This window comes from Ambystoma mexicanum, chromosome 4q (assembly GCF_040938575.1).
Source record: "Ambystoma mexicanum isolate Mex_15411 chromosome 4q, UKY_AmexF1_1, whole genome shotgun sequence".
NCBI classification, from domain to species: Eukaryota; Metazoa; Chordata; class Amphibia; order Caudata; family Ambystomatidae; genus Ambystoma; species Ambystoma mexicanum.
Window position 1 is genome coordinate 1,270,433,257 of NC_090928.1, and position 26,932 is coordinate 1,270,460,188.

Sequence of the window (26,932 nt, forward strand, 5' to 3'; positions counted from 1 at the left end):
CGTCAGCATAGTTGGTGAAAGCTATGCCGAATTCTTCTAGGTCGCTGAATACAGGGAGAGTGAAGAGGTTGTAGAGCGTGGGGGAGGTGCATGAGCCTTGCGGGAATCCACACTCGATGGGTGAGGGTGTGGCAGATGCTTGGTCCGAGAAAACTCTCATAGCTCTACCATCCAGGAAGGAGGTGATCCACGCTGTAGCTTCTTTAGAGAAGTGGGCTGTGTCAGTGAGATGTTTGCAGAGGATCTTGTGATCAACCAAGTCAAAGGGTGCCGCAAGGTCTAAGAGTAGGAGGAGTGAGGTTTTGCCTTTGTCCATTGTTTCAAGAAGTTGGTTTTTGAGGTCGAGTAAGGCTGATTCTGTCCCGTGGCGGGGGCGGATGCCTGATTGCCTTTTACCAAGGATGTGTGCTTCTATGCGGCATTGAATCTGTAAGTATGCAGCCCTATCTAGACTTTTCAACAGAAAAGGCACTGTGGTGATGGGACGGTAGTTTGGGGAGTCTGGGTTGAGGGAAGGTTTTTTTAGTAGGGGCTGTACCCAAGCTTCCTTGAGGGTGAGTGGGACGGTGCTGGTGGAGAGGGATGTGTTGATGAAGGTGGTGACAAATGGGGCTAGTACTGTTGCACAATCTTTGATCAGGTTGGCTGGGCATATGTCGCCTTTTCATAGTGAAGGTTTGATGTTCTTCATGATTTGGAGGACTTCGGGAGTAGTTACTTCTCTGAATGCGAAGGGTTTGGGTGGGTTTCTACTAGTTTTGGCGTTCCGGTCTGGCTTGTGTGTGGGTGACTTTGGTGAGGAGCTGGGTTTGGGCCATTTGTCAAATTGCGTTACGATTTTATTTTTGAGAGTTTTGATTTTATTTAGCATGGCATGTTGGATGTTTAAATAAAAGAAATTACAGCCTGAGGAAAAACACTCCCTTGGCGACGACTTTTTTGTTGAAGATGCGTACTAAGATAGCAATGATCTAATATCTTTTTGTTGTCAGCATGAGTAATTTCCCAATTACTGTGTGGCTGCTACACAGATTCACTGAGAAAAATAAAGAAATGGGAATAGCTTACTCGAATGCGCCAACCTATTTGGTCAAGTATTCACAGGTGAGTCTGAATCGTTAATTATTTTTATTCAGATGAACAAAACAAGTTCAGTGTTATTTTCACACCTTAACAATTCAATCATTGTTTCACTTTGAACTATCTTTTGAAATGTATGACAAGCAAGAAGTGCAAATCATACTGTACCAGCATTGTAATTCAGTGTTTTCACACCAAATAACAACCCATTCCTTGGCTGTATTTTCTGGCACATGAACTTTTAGTTTGGTTTTGATTTCGATTATTGGTTCTTAGCTTTAATGACAATCCATTACTTTCTTTGCTTTGGTTTCTGACACATTGACTTTAATTCAATCTTTCATTTTTCTTTCGTTGTTCCTAACTCGACACGTGTTTCCCCACTTTTATTGGCAGTGGTTCTTCAGGAGATGGAACTTTATTTCTAACTAACAAAACTGAAAAAAGAGAAAGAAAAATCACATACTCAATGTATTTTCTGGTCTATGCAAAAAAGGGGAAAACATATATATTTAACTGGATACATGTTCAGTCAGACTATTTGTTACTTAGTTCAAGTAGTAAGGACATTATTGACTCACCCAGAATGGTGATTTCACTGAATATCCAATTGTTAATTTATGATGATTAGAGTATCCTGTTCCTCTTTGTGAGAGATTGGTGTTTCATATAGAGCATACCTTATGCTACAAGTTTCTATAGTGGCAAGGGGAAGAGAAGAAGAGAAAAGAAAAAAGGGGTGTTTTTAAAGAAATATATAATTTTTTAGAAATTTCTTGGGTTCAAGTGGCTTGGAGGAAGGTTTAGCGCTTTTCCAGCTTCCAAATAAAAAAAATAAGAAGCTTCCTTCCCTTTTTAGGCCATGATAAGCGTGCACAGGGTTTCCTGAAGCAAAGCGAGGAATCCGCTTTGTATGCGTGTTGGATGTTGTTGCACCAGGAGGCATTTGTCTCAGTGGGCTGTGCTGAGGTGGTGGGAATCGTGAGCTCATTGTAGATGGCGAGTAACTCTTTAGAATGAGAGTTTGCTCTTTCAGTTCTGGCACTGAAGCTAGCTGCTTTGGCTGTGGCTGTGGCTTTTTCATATTGTTTCGCTACAGTGAGGTATGTGCCCCTAGTGATAAGGGAGGGATTTGCCTGCCAGGTGGGTAGTGCTGCTCTTTTGGCACCACCTGCGTCCTTATGTTCTTGTGTAAACCAGGAGTGAGCATGGAGTCTCTTTTTGGCTTTTTTCTTTTCCAGTGGAGCTATAACCTCTATTATAGTTTTTAGCGTGTTGTTGTAAATCTTGACTAATGTTGTCGGGTCGTTAGATGTAGGGTGGGCAAGTGCTGATGTTTCCAGGAGGAGGATTAATCTGTCTGCTGTGAGCAGTTTTTTTGATCCTGCCAAAGTGGCTGGAGCAGGTGGGTGTGGGCTACCTTTTGGGTGCAGTAAGTGGTGGTCGGTCCAAGGTCTAGGGGTGTTTGAGCTGAAGTCAGTCTCACAGTTGTGGTCAGCGATCCACTAGATCTCCAGCACCACGCCACATACACACAACACAACCCATATAGACGTGCACACTAAAACACCCAACCCATACCATATACAAGGGATGCCCAACCACCAGTGAACTGAAGCTACCAACAGCACAGCCAAAAACTCCTGCTGCCATCCCTCTCTGTCCCACTAGGCAGCCCCCCCACCCCCCAGCGAAAACTCAAACTAGAGACTCCAGACGACTAAGACACCTAGAAATGGGGATGCATGGGGTTCCAGGAGCCATACACTAAGTTCCAGTTCTGACCCTCTCAGAGGCAGACACAGTGACTGAGACCCCACAGAGGAGCTGCAGGGAACAGAATGACTGAGGGGATACGTGTCAATAGAAAGAGTAACAGACCCCAAAACGCAGAATAAGTCAGGCATGTACTGCAGTATACTTGACAGCGGGGGCCCACATAACCAGGGGAGATTCACAATGCAGTCAACGGGACAGACAAGACAGCCATGCAAGAGAGGAGGTGGGGATATGCGAGACACGCAACGCAAGAGTGGGAGGGCAAAAGAGACATGCAGAGGGACGGGAAGATAGAGACACGCTGCGAGGCCAGAGCAGACTAGAAGAGACACGCAAGAGAGAGGGGAGGATAGATAAGACATGCAGAGAGGCCAGGGAAGGATAGTAGAGACAGGGGGCCAGGGGACAGATGGACATGCAGAGAGGCCAGCGGAGGATAGAAGACACATGCAGGAGAGGTGAGGGAGAAGAGACACGCAGGGAGCCCCGGGGTTGCAGGGTGAGCGCCCTTTACCTTGCAGAGAAAGCAGAGAGGCTCTTTACACGAATGCTCTCCAGGGCAGGGAGTGCTGCGGCTCCACAGCAGGGAGTCCTGCAGGTGGCTCTCGGGCTAGCAGTGCCCATCCAGGGAAGGGTGGCCTGCAGCTAGCTCAGGGCATGGGGTGCTGCAGGTAGCCTCGGAGAAGGGCGTGCTGCGGTTCCAGGGCAGGAGTCCTGCAGATGCCACAGGCTTCGCGGCTGCCCACACCGTGCACTGCAGACTCAGCCCTCGCCCTGCTTCGAGCTGCTGCAGTCATGTGACCCTGGCAGGTGCCCAGGGGGAACAGCCAACCGGAGTGTGCACGGGTCTGAGCTCACACTCTGCAGACAATCACAGCCACAGCCACAACCTGCAGCCCCAAAGCACACAGCGAAGGCTTCCGGATGAGGGATCTGCTCTGTAGCCACCGCTGCCCTGGCAGTGCACTGAGAAGGGGACAGTGCACGCAGCGTATGCACCCCGGGCGGGGAGGGGCACATCACTGCCCCCGCTGCAGAAATCAAGGCCGCAGACAGTAGTGGGTGGGGGGCAATCACTGCAGGGCACAGGACGCACGCAGCCAATCCATGTGTGTGTGTATTTTCAGTGCGTGGTCCATGCATCACACCGCCTGCTGCTGGGTAAAGGGGGGTGGAAGGGGTGGGGGTCAGCAACAGACAGACTGTAAATAGATAATGGGCAGTAATGACTGCACATGTCCCCGCGCCCTCTGTACTGTGCAGTGCACACGTTCCTTCTTACCACTCCACATACAACATGGAAGCCAAGAGTGGCTACACTGTAGACACCGCACGGAAGGTGTAATACGACTACTGCGGTGCACACACAAGAGATTGCACCCGCTGCACCACTGCAAAGGCCACGCTGCCGTCTTTGTGTGGCGTCGCTTGCCAATGACAGCAGTGCGGCCTGACCAATCAGGGTCGCGTGTGGATTCTGTGCAGCAGAGCTCCGGCCCCACTGTGCAGCGCCCACTGATGCCACTGTAGTTGGGGGATGTTCCATTCACTCCAGGGAGCACACGGCGCGTGCAAACACCACACAGGGGCAGCACCCCCCCCAACACACTGCAGCAGATGCCCGAAGGGAAACACAAAGCTAGTGTCACGCTGCCACCTCACCTGGTCAAGGAATGGGGCCCATGGTGGATGCGGCGGGGTCCCCCTGAACTGTGTCATCCCGGGACTTTGGTCAACGCGTATTTAAGATTAGAAGGAGCTGCCCATTGGCTCACCCCGACAGGCAATGGGCATTGCACAAGATACACATATATAAAATGGCGTGCAATGTACGCCTTGGCAAAGTACATACCAGGCAACCACAATTCATACAATCGGATAACGGGGGGCAGGTGGGAGTCCAAGGGGACGGAAACGGAGGCATGGGGTGAACAGAATTCAAGAGGAGGCCTTCAGAACCCTCGAAGGAAAAGCACCGGCATCCGCACCTCTTGGGATGGTTCACAGCGGTCGTGAATCAGACACCCGCAAACTTGAGGTGGTTACGGTTTAGACGTCAGACTCTGACAGGAAACTGGTAGTTCTCTGCACCAAGTGCTTCTGACACTGGAGTCATGACTAGCCATGCCTGAGAATAATGTTGCCAAAATAAACTGCTTACCCCGGAGGAAGAAAAGACAGCACAGATAGTTTCCTGAAAGTGAAAGGACAACAGACATTTTTTCCTTAAAGAGCGAGAGAGGCGCATTCACAAAATTAAGCTTCCTGTTGGATTGCGCATCTTACTCGCTGTCATGAGTAAAAGAGTGTTGCTGTGAAATGCGAGGAACAAATGACTGTGTGCACACAAGAATATTTGTATACAAAAGAGAATCCCACAAACGGCCTACATTTCTAAAGGCCTTTAAGTGAATCCCGAGACTGGCTTGTCAATGCTACGGAGATACGATAACTCTACCAGTTTAAAATGATCATTTCCTACATGAAAAAGTGCAAAAAGGCCATATATCGCGCTTTAAAAAAAGACGCAAATGCAATTCATGCATCTATTCAAATACTGCCCAATCTGTATTTAAGGACTACAACATTGCACATGTGAAAAGAGTGTTCACATCCAAAATAATTCTACTGGCCTCAGAACATTAGATGGAGCCTTATAAAAAAAAGAATGTAGCAATTCCAGATTTCCCCACAATGCCACTGTTCTAATATTATTGGCAGAAGATGTACTTGTGGATTACAACCAAACATAATTCAAAGTTCCATTGTATTTTGCCATGCAGTTCACTTCACTTTAGATAACACTATTTAATTCAACTTGAAGACGCATGTAAAAAGTATTGAATTGGTTCACACTCTTGTAAGATGTAAAGTTATGTATTAATTTCTCTACTCCGTGGTATATGTAGGTAGAATTGACCTACAATTCACCTCAATGTAGCCCTAGCTCATCACAAGATATGAGGTAACAGTAAGGAACAGTGGGTGGCAAGTATAGCATATCAGAGCAATTTCGAAGCCCGAGGAATGCTGCAGTCTCCAGTAAGGTGGACAGCCTGAGAAATGCAGAGCCACCAAACGGAGGGAGAACCAAACTGCTGGCAGTCATGCCGGTTACCAGCAGAAGGAACCAATGCGAAAGACCTGACCACAAAGACTTCCGAGTCTCGGTTCCGCAGCGAACCAAGAAGCTGCCACCCCGGACGAGACACACGGCAGAAGAACAGGTATTTGGCTCAACAAATGAAGTGGGAGGGGGCGTTGAAGGGCCGAATAGCCTATTAGGGGTTGTGCCCGAGAATTTCCCATGAGGGGGGTAAACGCAATGAAAGAAATATAAGGGCTGAAAGGTTGAGTAGCCTGCAAGGGAAGGCCCCAGAGACTACCCCACAAGGGGATGAAGACAAGCAGAGAAACATACGGCTTGAGAGGCCAAGGAGCCCACGAGGGGTGGGCCACGAAACAACAGGAGGTAAACACCATACGCTATCCAAAAGATCAGAACGCCCACAGTGCTGAAGAAAAGCATCCAGAGAGGCTTAAAAAGACCCAGTAAGAAAAGGCAAGCTTCTGAATCCCACAGAGGACAATATGAACTGTAAATCATTGTGCTACTAAACAAGGAATACATTTGAGAAACAAATCACTCCTAGCAGGAGCCGAACCTTGGGGACTTACAAGAGTATTTATATTTCCCAACTGTTTCAACAGGTCAGGGCCTGAGAAAAAGAGAGAGCACCAAAGAGACAATTGGATGGGGGGGGGGGGGGGGGGAGTGGGCAGGGGTCAGAGACCAGCCACCAGGTGTATAAGTCCCAAGTATAGTGGGAGCCAACTTATTTAGGCCGAGTTTATGGTATTCAGGTCATTAGCGGTAGGGATAGCCTAGGCTAATATGTTTGGACGGAATTTTTGTGAGACATCCTGATCATGTCCTCTGGTCCATCTCCAATGTCTGACTTACCACAATTGCCACTGGAAATCGCATATGATGCTGTCCCCTCTCCCTGCCAGATGAACATGCATGCATTACACTTACGCGTGCACACAAAAACACGCACACACAGTCAGTTCCACTCACAGAAACATAAATACTATTTCAAACTATTGCTCACTGTCGCAGATGGCCGCAAAACACACCAACTCTCAATGACGGTTCAAGGATTTTCATGAAGAATTTTATAGGGTCCATCTAAGAGCCATCCCTTACTCTCGCTAGTCTTCCCTGGGTCTCCCTTGTCCCTGGCCCAGAATTCCATGAATCCCACGGTGGTCCCTAGAGATCGATAACCCCTACAGTCTAAAAGCTGGCTGGATAGTGTTGAGGGCCCAAGGGCAACCACTTTGTCTTACACCCTCTGGTATTTTCTAGGTGGATCCTAACCTGGGGTCCCAAAAGAATAATTATCTCAGGAAATGGTGCCTTCCAAGCACCCAGGTCTCATCTCTACCTCTCACGCGTTAATATTCCTCACCTCTGTTCTTTCCTTCCTTCCTTTCCCTTCCTCTTACTTGCCTCTTTCTATACCTCAGATGTTCGTCCTTCTACTGCTACTCTACCTCGCTCTACTCTCCACTACTTCTCTCTCTACTCTTTACTAATCTCCACTACTCTCATGACTCGCCTCACTCACCACACTTTGCACTCTTCTCTGTCATCTACACTCTCCTCCCACTACCTCTCTACAACACGCCACACCACCTAGTCCCACTCACCCTACTTGCACTCCTTCAGCTTCCTCCCGCTTGCTAGTTCGGTCTACACTTACACTGAACCCCTCCCCACTCTCCAGACACACACACACACTCACACCCAAGTACCACTTTCTCTCACCAACTTATACCTCACTGTGCACACGCGCTCCAGAATTCTCCTCCACACTCCACGCCACCTCCCTTCCTCTGCTTGGTGTCTAAGTCCACCTTCTTTCCCTTGATCTCGGTTGAACAGCCCACACAGACCCGTTCCTGTCCCCTTTTATCCACCACCTCCCCCTTCCATTGGCTCTTAGAATAAGATGGTTCCCTGGGGAAATCTCTGCCTCTGCCTCTCCCTCCCCTCCATCCCCCTCCATGGGCTAGGTTACATACATAAGAAACCACAAAGAGCCAACAAAGACCATCCACTTCTCAAATGCCGGGCTGCCAGTAACCAGATATGGGGTCCGAGCGTAGGTGTTTGTGTGAACAACCGTACACCGGTTTGACAAAGCCACCTGAAGGATATTTTGAGCTAAGAAATGCGTCCTTTCCTGTGCACATCCCTACTCTGCCAGAAGCATTATGGGATGTACAGAGGTTTGCCCATCAGAGTGCATAAATGTGGATGGAGGAAACGGCTGCCTCATACCGTCAGGGACAGGCAGAGGGCAGTATAGAGATTTCAGCACGACAGAAACACCCAAACATCATGTGGGTGGGCACACAGTAAGAAACAGTCTTACGTAAATAGCCTTGTACCCGGAAGTAGGTTTATTGATCAAATTGTTTTTGATAGATTCATTTTTGCTCGAATTTTTCTGCTCGAATTTCTCCCCAAAAATGTAGAAACTAAATTGGCGTAAGGAAATCTTGGTGGTGGGCGGCGTGTAAGTGTATTGGTGTTTTCCCACCACCGCCGGCTTTCTATAAAAAAAAATAAAAAACAAAAAAAACTATAAACGACCAATGACACAGCCTTCTATGAAAGGCAGGCAGTGAACACAAGCCATGCCACAGCCCTCGCATGGACGAGGAGCCATTTCACCTTGTGAGGATACACACCCGGAGTCACCTAATTTGAACAGTGGCGGGACATCTAGCTCACTCACCAACATAAAGTTAACAGAACACCCTGTACCTACAGTCATGGACGGTGAAAACATGCCGCACATAATGAAACAAACCACTCTGCCAGGAGATTCCAAAATAAAATCTACAGAGACTACATGTCAGAAAACTACTTCTCCCACAATGCACTATGCTGAATCACGAAGAAAAGCTGACAAATCACTTAGTTCCAAAATGCATAGTGACCTTCACCTACCTTATTACCTCAGCAGAAGAAAGGCATTCAGAACGGACAGAATATCAGGAGGGCGGGTGGAATCCAATAATAACCAGGGAGGTCAGGTGGGAGAGCCCAGAGAGAAAAGCGGGGAAAGGGTGGGTTTGATTCATGAGAGCACGGAAAGATTGAACACACCTGGACTTGGGAGGGGAGGGGAGGACAGCATTTTTAACGCATGCGTAGATTCAGAGAGGCTGTCTGTTCTTTCTTTATCCAGGGAGAAGGTGAGTGCAAGGAGAAATGGAAGGAGGAGGTAGCAGGTTTTAACTGGGCATACTGATTGCCAGAGCCACAGGCATGCAAGAAGTCCGTATGCACGAACTCTCGCCGCAGAAAAACGCAGAGTCCCTCTGACAGAGGCTTACTTGAAAAGCACCATTTGGCCGGGATAAATGCTGGCTGTTAGACGACACGGGCATTGATTTATGGACTGTTTACTTTAACCCACGGAACCAAAGAAAGAAAAGGTTACCGGAATGGAAATCTCTTTTTATGTTTTTGAACTTCAGATAGGAAGTCTGAAGCAACGCTTAGTGAGTACCTTCGGAGGAAAAAGAAGCCCACAATAAAAGGCAAGGACATTTAAAAGACTTCTGTTTTTTTTTTCTTTCTTTACATTAATTTGGCCTTAACCCGTGTCACAGCACCAACCCTGATTGAAGGCCTTGTTCAGGAAGTGAAAGGAGTGCTTCCTTAAAAAAACGAAAATCGTGCTTGTGTTGAAAACTGCATTTAAAGTTTTTTTTTGTTCTGAATAAAAGGATTTGGTGCATCCTCAAATACGCCTCCCGCCTGCTGACTAACAGTGGTGGCAGCGGTGGGATAAAGATAGCGTCTCGCCAACCACAAAACAATGGAAGCGGTAATAAAAACCTTGGCTGAGGGTCAGCAACAGTTACAGCAACTAATCCAGGTGCAGGGACACCAAGCACAAGTAGATCGCCAGGCCCTGCAGCAGGCAATCCAGGTACAGAATGCCGCCCAAGATCAAGGTAGAGAAGCACTACGAATACTGGGGGGAAGCCGTAGCGGCAACAAGAACTCAACAGGCAGTTCCACCCACAGTACTTCAGAAATACCAAACGGGGGATGACCCAAGTTTTTTCTTTGTCAATTTTGAACGAATAGCAAGAGCCGCCCAATGGCCACAAGAGAGATGGGCTTTCTTTCTGGCCCCTTTGCTGACTGGGGTAATGCAGGGAGCCTATCAAGCAGCAAATCCCACAGGGGATACCCCATATGTCGAACTGAAAAAAACTATCCTAGAAAGATTGGGAATGGATGAAGAGTCCTATAGGATCAAGTATCGGGAGACCAGGCTCAAACCAGGAGAGCGCCCGAGACAACTATTTTATAGAATTCAGGACCTCGCAGAGAAATGGTTGCAGCCCAGCACCTCCACCATTGGACAAATCAAAGACAAAATCATCCTTGAACAATTTGTAGAGGCCATGCCCGGACCTATACAGAGGTGGGTCAGACAACACCACCACCTAACCCTACCAGAAGCCATAGACGTAGCAACTGCCTTCCAAAAAGCCGGTACCCCAAGGTCCTTCCTGACACCCCAAGTGAAACAAAGTGGAGACGCGGCCACCCTGCGCAATGGGCCTTACAGATAGATATCGGCAGAGCCCAGACCTCGGCCAGAGATCAGAGCGTCCTCAGGTAATGGGGGTCCAAGAACCCCTGGGGGCCCACAATGCTTTGAGTGTGGTGAATGGGGGCACATAGCAAGATTCTGCTCCAGAAAAGCAAAACCAGAACCGATGGAGATTGGAACCATTCAGTCCCAGGAAATCCAAAGACGGCGACTCCCGTACGTGATAGAAGTAACTGTGGATGGACACCCCGCCCAGGCCCTGATGGACAGCGGAAGTCGTCAAACAGCGATCCAGTCCCATGTAAGCAACCACGAAGATAACCAGGTGAGCGGAGTAGTTGTGAAATGTGTGCATGGGGATGTCAAAAAGTATCCTACCAGAGACATTATTTTGGGGATAGAGGGGGAGCAGATTCCAATAAAAGCAGCAGTGATACCTACACTACCAGCCCCAGTCCTGATAGGTACCGACTTACCCGGATTTGAAAAATGGCTAAAAGAAGCACCGTATTCCGGATCAGAACTGAAAGGGTGCCCACTTCGGGAACGGTTGTCACGGGCACAGAAAAGAGAATAAGTGGGGATGGAGGGCAGAAGCCCAGGAAATAGCCCTGATAGATTGGAAAGTAGAGGATCATATACCCTCATTCCGCACCGAAATAGAAACGGATGACTCACTAAAACGGGCAAGAGAACAAGCTCATGACCCAACCCAAAATACAGGCTCCACCCCATATTTTAGAGAGAAGCAGGGTCTTTACTACAGGATAACCAGAGGGGTAGACCACACAGGAAAAGAACAACTATTGGTACCTCTGTCCTATCGCAAGAATTTGGTGCAACTAGCACATGACCACAACACAGGGGGGCACCTGGCAGAAAATATGACTCTGAAAAGACTACTCCTGAACTTCTACTGGCCGGGGATATATGCAGAGGTGGCCAAGTATTGTCAGGAATGTTCCATCTGCCAAAAGACCAGTAATCGTATTCCGCCTCGAGCCCCGTTACAGAGGATGCCCCTTATTAAAGAGCCTTTCCAACGAATCGGGATGGATATTGTCGGCCCCATAGAACCTAGCAGCCGAGGGTATAAGTTTCTCTTGGTGATAGTGGACTATGCCACAAGATACCCGGAAGCGTTTCCCCTACGAGGTATCTCAGCTAAACAAGTCTGCGACGTCTTGCTCCCATATTACGCCCGAGTGGGAATACCCCAAGAAATAGTGACAGACCAAGGAAGCAATTTCATGTGACTTGTAATGAAAGAAGTGTGTAAAACATTAGGAATAAAGCATCTGAAAACTTCTGTGTACCACCCACAAACTGATGGACTTGTGGAAAGATACAATCAGACCATAAAACAAATGTTAAGAAGGGCCACAAGTCCCACAGGATTGGGGTGGGACAGAATACTACCCTGGGTACTGATGATACTGCGCGACACGCCCCAATCCTCCACAGGATTTTCCCCTTTTGAACTGTTATTTGGAAGGCAACCAAGATCTATTCTGAAAGTGTTAAAGAACACGTGGGAGAATCAAGAAGAGAAAACGTTGTCTGAGTATGTAAATGACTTACAAGAACATTTGGGGCACCTCCGGGAATTTGCACAAGAGAGGTTAGGTCGAGCCCAACTACAACAAGAAAGATATTACGACCAAGGAACCCGATTACGCACCTTTAAAGTGGGAGACAAAGTCCTGGTCCTATTACCAACAACTACCAATAAAATGCTGGCACAGTGGAAGGGTCCTTATCAGGTCACAAAAGTCTTAGGACCGGTGAACTATGAAATAGCCCAGCCCGACAGAAAAGAAAAAAACAAAAATTATCATGTAAACCTGCTCAAATTGTGGAGAGAGGATACCCCACAAATACTGTGTGCAGCCCTCTCAGAATTATCGGTGGCGGAACAGTTGGTGCCCAACGCACCCAGTGGTTTACATGACGTGACGGTCGGGCAACAACTGAGTAAGAATCAACTAGCAGAGTTGTTTGGATACCTTGATCCTGTATCAAAAGTATTTTCTGGACTGCCGGGGCGAACCAACCTGGTGTCGCACCACATAAAAACAGAACCAGGCAAAATAGTCCGCCTCAGACCTTATCGGATACCCGAGGCCAAACGGGAAGACATAAATAAGGAAATAAAGGAAAAGCTGAGATTGGGCACCATCATACCATCCAAAAGCGCCTGCTGCTCACCAGTGGTACTCGTACCTAAGCCTGATGGGTCCACAAGATTTTGCATGGATTTTAGACAATTGAATGCCATATCTCGCTATGAAGCCTATCCCATGCCTAGAATTGATGAGTTATTAGAAAGGTTAGGAGCAGCAACATACCTAAGCACACTGGACCTCACAAAAGGGTATTGGCAAATACCACTGCACCCGGAGGATCAAGAAAAGACAGCGTTTGCAACCCCTCAAGGCCTCTTCCAGTTTACTGTCCTTCCTTTCGGTCTGCATGGGGCACCGGCCACTTTCCAAGCCCTGATGGACCAAATCCTAAGACCACATGAACCATATGCAGCTGCCTACTTGGATGATATAGTTATTTTCAGTACCACCTGGGAGGAACACTTATCCCATATTAAAAAAGTAACCATGGCATTGGGAGAAGCCGGCTTGCACATAAACCCTAAAAAAACCAAACTGGCAGCAACCACTACCAAATACTTAGGATACTCAGTGGGTGGAGGAGTGATAACACCTCTGTTAGACAAAGTACAAGCCATACAACAGCTCCAAGTGCCCACCACCCGGAAGGGGATACAAGCTTTTCTAGGATTTGTGGGATACTACAGAAGGTTCATTCCTCACTTTTCCTCTATAGCTGCCCCATTGACAGACGCCCTCAAAACCAACAAAACGCTAACAATCACCCCAGAAGTAACCCGGTCCTTTTATTCTCTGATCAAACTGATCGCTAACAGGCCGGTTCTACACTGCCCCAATTTTTCCAAGCCTTTCTTTTTACAAGCTGATGCTTCAGGGTGCGGCCTGGGGGCTGTACTATCACAGGGAACAGAAGATTAACTCATCCCAGTTGTTTTTATAAGCAGAAAACTTATCACACGAACTTCCATATTCAATCCTGGAAAAAGAGTGCTTAGCCATAAAATGGGCAGTGGAATCTTTATGTTACTATCTGCTGGGTAGACAGTTCACCATTTTCACGGACCATGCTCCTTTACGGTGGCTAGCAACACAGAAAGATTCCAATCACAGGGTATTGCGATGGTTTCTTACATTACAGCCATTCCGATTTGTAACCGTGCACAAACCAGGAAAATATCAATTGGTAGCGGACTATCTGTCTCGTTCCCTAGATCAGCCCGATCGGCATGATTCCTTGAGGGAGGTATGTGAGGATACACCCCCGGAGTCACCTAATTTAACAGTGGCGGGACATCTAGCCCACTCACCAACATAAAGTTAACAGAACACCCTGTACCTACAGTCATGGACGGTGAAAACATGCCGCACATAATGAAAAAAACCACTCTGCCAGGAGATTCCAAAATAAAATCTACAGAGACTACATGTCAGAAAACTACTTCTCCCACAATGCACTATGCTGAATCACGAAGAAAAGCTGACAAATCACTTAGTTCCAAAATGCATAGTGACCTTCACCTACCTTATTACCTCAGCAGAAGAAAGGCATTCAGAACGGACAGAATATCAGGAGGGCGGGTGGAATCCAATAATAACCAGGGAGGTCAGGTGGGAGAGCCCAGAGAGAAAAGCGAGGAAAGGGTGGGGTTGATTCATGAGAGCACGGAAAGATTGAACACACCTGGACTTGGGAGGGGAGGGGAGGACAGCATTTTTAACGCATGCGTAGATTCAGAGAGGCTGTCTGTTCTTTCTTTATCCAGGGAGAAGGTGAGTGCAAGGAGAAATGGAAGGAGGAGGTAGCAGGTTTTAACTGGGCATACTGATTGCCAGAGCCACAGGCATGCAAGAAGTCTGTATGCGCGAACTCTCGCCGCAGAAAAACGCAGAGTCCCTCTGACAGGGGCTTACTTGAAAAGCACCATTTGGCCGGGATAAATGCTGGCTGTTAGACGACACGGGCATTGATTTATGGACGGTTTACTTTAACCCACGGAACCAAAGAAAGAAAAGGTTACCGGAATGGAAATCTCTTTTTATGTTTTTGAACTTCAGATAGGAAGTCTGAAGCAACGCTTAGTGAGCACCTTCGGAGGAAAAAGAAGCCCACAATAAAAGGCAAGGACATTTAAAAGACTTCTGTTTTTTTTTCTTTCTTTACATTAATTTGGCCTTAACCCATGTCACAGCACCAACCCTGATTTAAGGCCTTGTTCAGGAAGTGAAAGGAGTGCTTCCTTGAAAAAAACGAAAATCGTGCTTGTGTTGAAAACTGCATTTAAAGTTTTTTTTTGTTCTGAATAAAAGGATTTGGTGCATCCTCAAATACGCCTGCTGACTAACACACCTGTACACAGAATTCCCTGGTCACCGAGTAACGTCCTCTGCAGAGAAGCAGCACTTCTGGCCTCCAGCTGCACAGATGTACTGCACTCCCTGCCAGAGTATCCCTTTAGAAGGCACAGCGCGGACCAGAAGAGGCAGAACTCGACACTTTCCCCAAGTCTAGTGCATTTCATTGTTTTTTTTCTTTTTTTTTTTTTTTAATTGTGATATTGGTTTCCCATACTTATCCTTACACAAGAATAAAACAATGAAATCGCACATTTCCGTATAAAATTGACAAAAGTCAAAAGAAAAGGAGAAAAAAGAAAATATCAAATAGACCTACTAAAAAGGAAGAAGAAATTATCACAATTAAAAAAAAAATTTAAAGTTTCCTAAGAGCCAGCAGAAGATTAACATACAATAAAAAGTAGAAGAGCCCACCAGCACATTCCCCACCTGTTTCGAACCCGGACAGCTTTATGGAGGATTGCGTAATAGTAATATAGGCAAATAGGTTCTATGTAAGGCGCTTTAGATTAAAGTACTATATACACAAATATTATTAATCACAGCAATGGTAGCAACAGTTTCTTCCCCAATCCCCAGGTCTAAAAGTGCAGGATTATGTACAAATCGGCCAAATCACTGGGATCTGCACGTTTCCAGAAATGGACAGTTCGCGAGGACGTGTCCTCTTGTCTGGGTCACAGCCTCATTTTTACATAAGCCACAACCCTCTACCGGCTCCACACTGGAGCATCAAATACAACAGAGTTCTGCCGCAGGCAACAGATCGAGTCTGTATCGGAAAAATTGAAGGGCCCAGTAACCATTAGGACATGGCAGCAGTCCCCAAAACCGTATCATAAGGAGATCAGCTCTTGCATCGCTCATAAGGTATCCTCTTCACGATCGTTGCCCTCCAGTGATATCTAGATACGGTCTGCTTTACCTCATTCAGATGGTGCATGAGCTCACTGGAGCATAGTACAATTCCATCTAGCCCAATTCCACACATTTCCCAAAGATGGACAAGGACCCAGCGTGGTTTGTTTCAGAACATCCGCTAAGTCTTTGTACAAGGATCCCACCAGAGGGACCAATACCCTTCTAAACAGAGACCGAATTCTCCAATCCAACTGGCAGTGTAGTGATGTAAGACCCAATTCGAATCTAAGTGCAGCAATTGGCAAGCAATCTGGTAGGCATAAGGCTCGCTTCCACACCAGACACTTCACCTTGTTATAGTCCAAGGCTCTCAGTCCATGACTAATCTCAGTGCCATAGAGCAGCTTTGGTACCATTTTCCTTTTATAGAAGTGATAGTAAAAGACCGGGCGAGAACCCACAGTATCAATTTCTAATTTTCCTCATCTTGGTAGCAGCTTGGGTCGCTTTGGACATAACGCGAGACATCGTAAAGCCCAGATCAATTAGGCTTTGAGTGGCTATTTGTAGCCGATTACCAACCGACCAGCTATAACCCATTCTCCTTTTTGGAGCACTAATAAATCTAATAATGCTGTTATTTTTCTTGTTGATGCAAAATCCGTTCAATATCGAGTACTCCAGTATCGAAGGCACCAGAGTCCGATCAAGGAGTGCGTACGCAAGATACGGGACACAGTGGAAGTCCTCAGTGGGGCAAATAGGGATCCTGATAGGAACTCTCCCAGGTCAGACAAGAAAAGGTTGAATACACAGCTCTGGTGGAGACACATTCTTGCCCGGAAGAGATCCGTCAGTGCACCCTGCGCATTCAGCCTGACTTGAAAAAAGGTATTCTCGTGTAAATAGACCGAAAATTGATAATAGAGGCCCATGTATTTGCCAATCCCTTCGCTCGCACAGAGGAAGTTTCGGTTAATGCAGTCAAAGGCCCGCATGTAATCATTCGTTGGCATGTGTACCAGCAGACTACCTGGACTCAATGACTTCTCCCTTAGCAATCCTGCGACTAGACCGCTCAATTCTGTTCCGATCCCCCTTCGAAAAGTGGTTTGGTATTTCTGTCAACGGCCAGTCTAGGTGGCCCAACACACCAGGTCATTCAACACAAGAGCTGCAAAGATCTTGCTTTCACTGTCAAGAAGGGAGATAGGTCAATAGTTACCTGAGCGATCCCCATGTCCAGTCTTGTAAATAGGCACAATGACCGTATATCACCAAGAAGTAGATATGGCTCTTGCTGCCAACACTGCGCTGAACAGAAAGAACAAGATCTATGACCACAACACCGGATCCTCTTTTAAAACCGCGTTCGACAAACCATTTGGGCCTGCAGCCCTCGAGTTGGAGACCCTCCTGATTAAACCTTCGATAGATTCAATTGATAATGGCAGGTGCCATGGTGTTTCTGGCAGGGCAAAGGGTATCTCTCGTGGGGCCCCCTAGATACGTGGAGGAAATGCTTCACCCACTCACCCTCCACTATAGCGTTACTCTGTTGGTGCCCCTGGGTTCCGTTCATACCATTGATCAGTTCCCAAAAATAACTGGAATTATACTGGGTCTAAGTTTACTTAATTTTTGACCCCTCATTTTCGGTCTGTATGAACTTGCATCCCATATTCCAATGTTAACATGTTTGCATTTAGCCACATATGTCTCGGTTCCATGGCCACACTTCCCCAATGCTCCTCTCTCACTTCTTAGCTCTTTCTTTGTAGTCTCGGCTTCATGGCCAAACTTCCCCAATGTTCATCTCTCACTTCTTAGCCCTTTCCTTTTAGTCTCGGCTTCATGGCCAAACTTCCCCAATGCTCCTCTCGCACTTCTTAGCCCTTTCCTTTTAGTCTCGGCTTCATGGCCAAACTTCTCCAATGCTCCTCTCGCACTTCTTAGCCCTTTCCTTTTAGTCTCGGCTTCATGGCCAAACTTCCCCAATGCTCCTCTCGCACTTAGCCCTTTCCTTTTAGTCTCGGCTTCATGGCCAAACTTCCCCAATGCTCATCTCGCACTTCTTAGCTCTTTCTTTTTAGTTTGGATAGTGGGGTCAAAGAAGTGGGTTATTAGTTTATCGATCATATGGCCTTAGGCTTACAATTAAATCCATAAAGGAAAGCTTGAAATAGATCAGGTTTAATACAATCTTTCTTTTGTTCCAGTGTAGATGTTATAGGAAACTCCTGAACTGAACTATTCTACTTATTGATGTTTCGATGGGATTACCACTTGCATTCACCATTAAAATAGTAAACAGAGGATTAGATGCACTGGGCACTTCGTATCTTATTCTGATTTTAATCATTGGATGGTCACTTAATTCAGTATCCTCCACCCTCATTTAATCACAAAGCTCAAACAAGGTTGGTGAAAGGGCAAAATAATCCAGGAACAAGGATTGCTGATCGTATCTCCATGTTGGCCTCGGTGGAACATCACCAATAGTAGAACCATTAAGAATCCTCAAGTTCCAGGTTTCAAACAAATTCAACCCATAGCTTGCCTTCAACCAATACTGTAGAATGAATGATTTGCAGGCAATCCTTATATGTGGTAGCGATGCATTACACATAAAGACCACCTGCCAATAACATTATGGATGCCATTTTCATCACACAGATACGTTTCACATTTGCCCGACAGTTTTACCATAATATGACCCACGTCCGTGCATCAATGATTGTTGTAGATCTTAACTAGAAGCAGGGATTTAGGAGACCCTTCAAAGCAACCCTTGCTGCCAAAGATGATTTCAAACGCCTCAAGAATAGAGTAATGCACAGTAATTATAGGTCCACCAGAGGCCCAGCCACCAAAACCCTCCGTTTCCATCTGTTGGAAAATCAAATGACCACCTGAAATGAGGCATTCTGACAACCACACCTCCTGTAAAAAAAAACAATGTGGTGCTCCCAACATTTTTTCGGTCTCTATGCAGACCCCAAAAAGCTATTGAATCCTTGCGAGTTCCAGCTCAATATTCCCAATGTTGCCTGGATTTCAAATTAGACTAAAGCCCCGTTCCCAAAATTTTTCAAAGGAGCTCCTGAAAGATTCAGGTAGCCGATGCCAACCCTGTTGGACTTTTTCCAGCGTTGCTGTTACTGGTTGGATAAATTCCAGCCTCCTGCACCCATTATCATTAGCGGAGCATGTAATCTTCACAGGAAGGTGGGAATCCCGAGCAGAAAGGTCTAGAGACGGAGAATTCCACTGCATCCATCACCGTCGGATCATTCTACAAATCATATCCGATGGCTCTCAAGGAGTACATTTCTGATATAATCATCTGCACCACAATATTTTACTTGCAATCGAACTGAACATAGTCTGTTCTCTCGTTTTAAGGGAAATAGACCCTGTCAATGTCTCTGGCATTTAGGCAGTCGTAACTGGGGAATTTCATGAAGCTCAATTCAATATGTCATTTTGACCTTTTGAGTCTTTCCAGGAAATATCTTGTTAACTATACCAGTTCACAGGATCTCGTTTACGCCCCCTCCACTCTGTAAATTACAACTCTTCTTAACCAGCTACCTCAGACCACTGGGCTGTTGGTCACCACTCCATTCCCATCGCCCCTGTTCAAAGTCTGCAGGCCCTCAGAAAACGTTAGTTGGGAGAGATTTTCTCATGCCCAAAAGGGGAGGCTCACCCCACTCCCTGCTTTGCTCACTGGGCGCATCTAGTTGAATAGGACTAGTTGGCAAAAGCACATGTTCCGAGAGCCCCTGAAATCCCTCTGCTGAGCCAATGTTACATTGGAGGCCCATATCCTTCTTACTGGGTTCATAATTGGTCCCAGCGGAGATTAGAGAGTTGGCTCCCATTCAGGTCTCTTAATTGCAAAGATTTAGGAGTCTGGCACCACGGGCGACATGCTCTGGCAATACCACATTGAATCTCCACAGTTTTGTTACGAGCCCCAGCCTCTTTGATCTCTTGAAACGGCGTGTGCACAGTACTCAAATGGCCGGATCCAAAAACCAGATTGCCCCCTCTTTTTACAGGCAGACCAGTGCCAGGCTCACCATTAAGCAGACCCACAGTTTACAGGCAGACCAGTGCCAGGCTCACCATTAAGCAGACCCACAGTTTACAGGCAGACCAGTGCCAGGCTCACCATTAAGCACACCCACAGTTTACAGGCAGACCAGTGCCAGGCTCAACATTAAGCACACCCACAATTTACAGGCAGACCAGTGCCAGGCTCACCATTAAGCACACCCACAGTTTACAGGCAGACCAGCATGCACAGCCCGTAGGCAACACTGAAGACCAATCTCCTTTCCCTTGGTCTCATGAACCTTTATTGGTGTGTAGCAATGGAACAGGGACAATTGAGTTTGGGCCATTTCCTCTGCTTCCAGGAAACACTGGAGACCAATTTCATTTTTCACCATCTCCGAGGTTTTTACCGATTGGTGTCGATGATGCACAGGATAATGAGGCAGGCCTCATTCAATAGCATTTCCTTTACTCCCAGACAGACACCGCAAACCACTATCTTGAGTGACAGGAACTCGAGCACGCACAGTACCTGCTGATTGAGGTGCAATTTTTGGGTGAGAACAATTCTAAAATGGGGAAGCTGTGAGCAGCAGGGTTCGGTAATCTTTGGCTCTCCCATCAGCCTTTGCCAGATAAATCTGTGGTAACGGATCATGGGAGTCATGGTGCAGAACATCTGGAGAGCTGCCAGTGGCAGACCCTGCTAGCAGCTATGTTCAACAGGATGGGATGAGCTGCAGCTATGGGCCACACAATCACAAGGACCGGGGGAAGTGTTCAGATGCTACGTAGATGCGGAACGGTTCTGATGCTCCGTAGATGCGGACTGCCTTATATGATGGGAGAAGAAAAGCTAAATGCATCAAGTTCATGCACATGAACTGGGACCACTCCAGGCGTGGCCAGGGTTCAGGTCCACAGCCCCTCTCTAATCAAGTTCAGCAAAATTAGTCAAACATTAAAAAACTTGATATCCACATGCATGAAATAGTATTTTTTAAATATTATTGGAGTTGACTTGTACAGATGTGCAGTCCTTATAAACCCATGTCCAGCTTCTTAGTCCCAGAAACAAAAGAGGTGACTTGGAACAAGGTCTTTAAATTGAAGTATTTGCAAGTCTCAGTTCTGGGGGGACCGCAGCTCCCATGGGAACATCACAAAATGACTTGCTTTAAAATAAGATGTAGACCCTAGAAGTTCAAGCCAAGTGCATTTGAATTCAGAATGGAAAGATGTCCTGCCCATAATGCTGTGGAAGCAGACACTCCCCGCAGACCAGTCAGAATATCAAGAGATCAAATCCATAGCTCTCCCCGATGACCACAACATGCTGGACTCTGCCGCTGGCCACACATCTAGCGAGAATGCACAGAGGACAGCAGGGACGATGTGGAGATCAGCCGCCAAACTGAGGAAGGGAGCAAGCGAATGCATGAGGTATCCAGGATGGCACAAACTGCCTGGTTCTCCCAGGTGTTCCTACCCATGAAGCACCAAAAGAGCACAAGAGACACTTGTCATGGAGGGAATAAACTCTAGGGACTCTTGCTGTCTCAAAAGAACAAGGCAACCTGGCACCAGAGAAAAGGTACCTCCCTTGCAAACGGGAAGGCACCGTGTTAGTTTTATGTACTGGTAGATGTCTGGAAATAGACGGTCTTGGGTTCCAAGGAAGGCTCTATTATGTTTTTTGCCAAAGAACTTGCTTTGTTTGGACGTCCTGAAAAACAGTAGCACAAGCCTGCGATTCCGCCTTTCACTGTGCCCTGAAACAAAGAATGCTTGGCAAGGTTTTGACATGGGACAAGGAAATCGCATGATGGCATAGTGTGTTTTACCAGGAGTTGGCCTGGCAGACCATCACACTAGCCAGAGTAAACTTCCCTGCCTAAACTAAAAGGGCAGCAGAGCTACAGAGACTGTAACTAGGCCCATGATTGCTGTGGGGGTCGCCCTGGATGAGACCACCCAACACAGTCTTCACGGCAGTCATCAGTCCCCAGTAGCAAGAACACACTCCACCAGGTGTGGGTGGAGGGCCTCTAGGATTTCCCAAAGCTGTGAAGAGATGTTCTGGTTGCGCCCGCCATGGTGTATGTGGCGTACACAATGTAAACGGGCACCGGAGGAGCTGCCAGGACACTGGTTCATCCAGTGGTACCCGGGAAGTCGCTCACCCACTTATAGGCCAGGCTGCTATGGCTTAAACCTTCACCAGGAATGAGTTTTAACCCTCTCTCGGTACGTAACATAACACGGTTCTTTCCTTAGCCTGCTTGATACCATCGTAACATACTGAAAATGGGACTTTAAATTAGCCATGAAAGCCTCAATGGAGTCTAGATAGGAGAAAACACTCCCTGCCAACACCATATTCATTGGCCTCTGGAATGTCCAGGGAATATCTACCAGGGCCAGGTGGGAGTGGAACCCAGCCTGCGTCGGTCCTGCGAGGGCGAGTTGAAGAGGTAAATGGGCACCATAGCTTGGGTACCCGAGAAGCATCTACAGGTCTGCTCTGCTTCACATCGCAACAATCCCAGCAGAACCTGGTGATGCCTTCTGCTCAGACTGGCCTAGGAACTGCAGGATGGTAGCAATGGGAGACCGAAGGATCTGAACTCCCAAAGCCCAGATCGCAGCCCTGCCCTCTCAGAAGAAGAAACAATGTTGCCACGGTCATGGGAGCAGTCGGAGGGAAGCCACAGTGGGATGACGCAACATGCAAAAACATTGACGGGGCATTGCAAAGAGATGGGGCCAAGAGGAGACCTGGTACAGCCTGTAACGATATATCGGAGACCACCCTTATCCCAGGGAGCTCCTCCCCACACCCCAATCAAGGTTCCCCACATTCATTTGTGGGGCACCTTGTGCCAACAAGGTACCAACAGTGAGCCAAGAACCAGGCCGGGGTATAGAAAGACTTTATATTTATTGAAGTGATAAACTCAATGAATAATGACTTTAACCAAGAAACACACTTCTTTTTTGGGAGGTTACTTTTAAAACACACTTTTTCCGCATTGTCTCACCAACATGGAACACAGGCTAAATAACCATTTCAACCCTCTTGTCCCACGAACCCCTTCTGTCAAATTAAATCATACTTTGTAACATGACTCGAGCATTAGCATCAGCACTTCCTGATAAAGGTTCACTCTTCAATCACATACACATTTCCATTTCCAAAGCAATCTTCCAGCAGCATTTGTTAGGTTAAGGTCCCTGCACGCTTGGAATTGTTAGCAGTTTGAAATCCCACAATTCAATTGAAAATGCATGGGATTGATGGAACACTCCTTCCTACTTCACCCGAAAGCTTTTGCTTTCGGGTGAAGTAGCAAGCAGTGTTCCATCAATCCCATGTATTTTCAATTGAATTGTTCAGAATCGTTTCCGCTATCAGGGTCACTTACTCTCAGGAAAGAGTGTGCATTTCCCCATGGATAATTATACTTGGTTTCTCTTGGCAAAGCACTTTTCTCCCCAAACACCAGTAACCCAGGCGTTAGTGATAGGCAGCAACCCTCTGTTTAAACGCCTGGTGTAGGGAGCGAGGACAATTTTGGTGGAATTTCGTTTCTTGGATCAGTTTAAAGGCAAGGTCTTGGGAAGTGGGATCAGTTGGGAATTTCGTTTTGGGCAAAATGTACACCTTTTTGTTAGAGACGTCGAGGGTGGACAGGAAAAATAAAGGACCCCCAATTACTTTAAATCACTATAAAGTATTGTCCAACTAGGGACGAGGTTGGGGGTTTTTGAACTCCTCCAAACTCCACCTACATCAATCTGGGAATTAATTTGCTTAAACATTCAGTCAAACGTGCTACGGGTCTGCACAATTTGCCTCCCACCAACTATTAAGGGAAAAATATTAAGGCAAGCAGAACCCCAGCCCCCACACTTAATTTCCTTTTGGGCAAGATACTGATATGGTATTTCTCTGGGTTTGGTGCAAAGGAAAGTCCGCCAGGTTCCAGGAGCCTCTCTTGTGGCAACATCGGGATCTGGTCCTAATACTTTGGTCAAAGGTAGGCCTCAGGGTCCCCTCTCTTTGGCTGCCCTCAGCTTTAGGCTTCCCCAATGACGGTCCTCCCCGGCAAGGTTAAATCTCTGTTCAGCTTTCAATAGTAACGCCCAGATAATCTTTAGGCAGCTGTCCTGGCAAGGTTAAATTCAGCCACCTTGCTTCAGATTTCCCCACAGGTGATTGTAGGCAAATGTCCCTGGAAGATTTGAGCTCCTACCTTCGAAGTTTTTTTTTTATTTGTTTTGTTAAGGCAGCTCCCCTGATGGTCAAATTCCGCTGTCCTGATAATCTCCCCTTCCCCTAGTGCAAGGGCTTTTTACCCACCAAGTCCATCCCTGAAATATGGATATCAGCAGGGGTTCATTTTCAGGACTGAATTTTCATTGGAGATAGTATCCCCTTCTCTCCTCCCATGGTTCGGCCTCTCTATGCAAATAGGCTATGGGAGTGGAGAGCATTACATTATGAAAAATTGGACCCACCACATTGCAGCTTCATTTTTTTTAATTATTATTATACATTTGGTTTTCTATTTGTTGAAATAATTTTTTGGGGTTTTTTTACACACATGGACCTTTGCACTCAAATGTCACTACAGGACAAAAACCTTGGTTTTACGATATAATACATTACTCACCATAATCGTATTTCTGATGCGTGCATCTGCTTAGATTCACATGCTGTGCATAGGCCGACATCTAGTGGAAGCTGCGGAGTATTACAGTTTGTTTTTCGAAACTCGAAAATGGGCGTCGACACAGGGCGTGCCAGTAATACTATCCCTAGTGTGACGTCCACTGTACCCATGATCCCTTACGCGTCTAGGACCCTCAGATTGTATTTTCTGTGACATGAGGTAGCATGAGGAGTAGCACGAGTACAGATCATCCAAGCAGATAGATAGAAAGGTAAGACTACAAACATCCATGCGCCTTCTCTCAGAGGGGAGGAAGGGTGGGTTGCATGTGAATCTAAGCAGAAACAAGCATCAGAAATACGATTACGGTGAGTAATGTATCCCTTCTGAAGCTTGTGGAATCTGCTTAGATCACATGCTGTGCATAGATTAGAGAGAATGTTAGAAGGAGGAGGGGGGGCGGTGTGAGAAGGATCATGAGCAAATGAATGTCTTAGAACCGCTTGACCCACTTGAGTATCTGTCTTGGAATGGGTGTCAATGCAGTAGTGCTGAGTAAAAGTATGAATAGAGCTCCAAGTAGCTGCTTTGCAAATGTTGTCATGGGGTACATTTGCAATGAAAGCCAGAGTGGCCCCAATGCCTCTTGTAGAGTGGGCTCTTGGCGTGAAAGGCAGAGTTTTTTCAGAAAGAGTAACACAGCTGGATACAGTTAATAATCCACTTCGAGATGGCACCTTTAGAGACGCGATCTCCCTCTCTGCCTGTAGCTACGGAGACAAACAGCTGATCCGTTTTCCTTAGCGGTCTGGTTTTGTTTACATAGTAGAGGACCGCCCTACGCACATCTAGGGTGTGTAGTTTCACCTCATCCAAGCTTTGTGGGTCTTGGAAGAAAGCCGGAAGCTCGATGGACTGGTTTACATGGAATTTAGAAATTAACTTAGGTGAGAACCTAGGGTGTGTACGTAAAACCAGTTTAACTTTATGAACTGTAAAGAATGGATCCTGCACCGACAGAGCCTGAATTTCACTGACCCTTCTTATAGATGTTATTGCTACTAAGAAGGCCGTCTTATAAGTCAGGTGTTTGAGACTGCTTTTATGCATGGGTTCGAATGGGGGGCCCATGAGTTTAGATAGCACCACGTTAAGGTCCCATCCTGGTGGTGGGTTTGAAATAGGAGGGTGAAGTCTCTTTACTCCTTCCATGAAAGCTTTAACCACTGGTATCTTCCACCACGACACCTTTTTATGGGAGGTGGTGTACGCTGACAGCGCTGCCAGGTGTACCTTCAGTGAGTTAAATACCAGTCCTGCATCCAGCAGGTGGAACATGTATGACAATTGTGGAAGGAGTGCAATCAACTGGGTTGACTTGCTTATTCTGGCACCAGATAACGAATCGTTTCATTTGTCAAAGTAGCAGTGCCTCGTGTTTGGCTCCCTAGATTCTTTTAGGATGTCCATACATCTCTGTGGTAATTTGAGATGTCCTAACTCTATGATCTCAGGAGCCATGCTGCCAGGTTCATTGAGTTGGGTTGAGGATGCACTGTTTGACCTTGGTGCTGGGACAGTAGATTGTACCAGCCCGGGAGTTTGATGGGTTCGTACACCGCTAGTCTGCGTAGGTGTGGGAACCACGGTTGTCTCGCCCACATGGAAGCAACTAGGACGGGCGTCATCGATTCTCTGTTCATCTTGTTGACCACCTTCCTGATGAGGTGTTGGTGGAAAAGCGTACGCAAACATCCCTGACCAGTTCATCCACAGGGCGTTCCCCTGGGAGTCTGGCTGGGGGAACCTGGATGCAAATCCTGGGCACTGTCTGTTTTCGCTTGTGGCGAATAGGTCTATAGTGGGGAAACCCCACTGAGAGAAGATCTCTTCTACGATTTCTCTGTGTAGATGCCATTCGTGTTCCTCTGGGAGGGGATCTCTGCTCAAAGCACCCGCCAGAGAATTGAGATTCCCTGGAACATGTTGAGAAGACAGGAAGATCTTCCGTCTGAGTGCCCATATCCAAATTTTCTGGGCAAGCTTGGACAGATTTGGCGAACGAGTCCCTCCTTGGTTGTTTAGGTCCAGATCTGCACTGACAGATTCAGCAGGTAGGGCTCGAACTCTTCAAGCGCTCTGAATACTGCCAGAAGCTCTAGCAGGTTGATGTGATTCTTGGCCACTGAGTGAGACCAGAGACCCTGAGCTGTGTGGTGGAGGTGGTGAGCTCCCCACCCTGTCAGGCATGCATCGGTTGTGACTACCGCCTGTATCTCGGGATCATAAAAGGGTTTCCCCTTGGACAGGTTTTCTCTTGTCCATCAGTGAAGGCTTT

The 26,932-nt window shown here is 46.9% G+C and overlaps 1 protein-coding gene across 6 annotated transcripts in view; it reads right to left on the reverse strand.

Moving 5' to 3' along the window:
• KLC4 (kinesin light chain 4) overlaps window positions 1-26,932 on the reverse strand; it is a 620,713-nt gene that overhangs the window by 460,902 nt on the left and 132,879 nt on the right. The window contains exon 1 of one of the 6 annotated variants that reach the window (XM_069608887.1): window positions 8,885-8,904. The exons of the other annotated variants lie outside the window; for them this stretch is intronic. The gene's annotated coding sequence lies outside the window, so the exon portion shown is untranslated. Of the gene's footprint in view, window positions 1-8,884; window positions 8,905-26,932 lie in introns of those variants that run through there. 6 annotated transcript variants of the gene reach the window in all.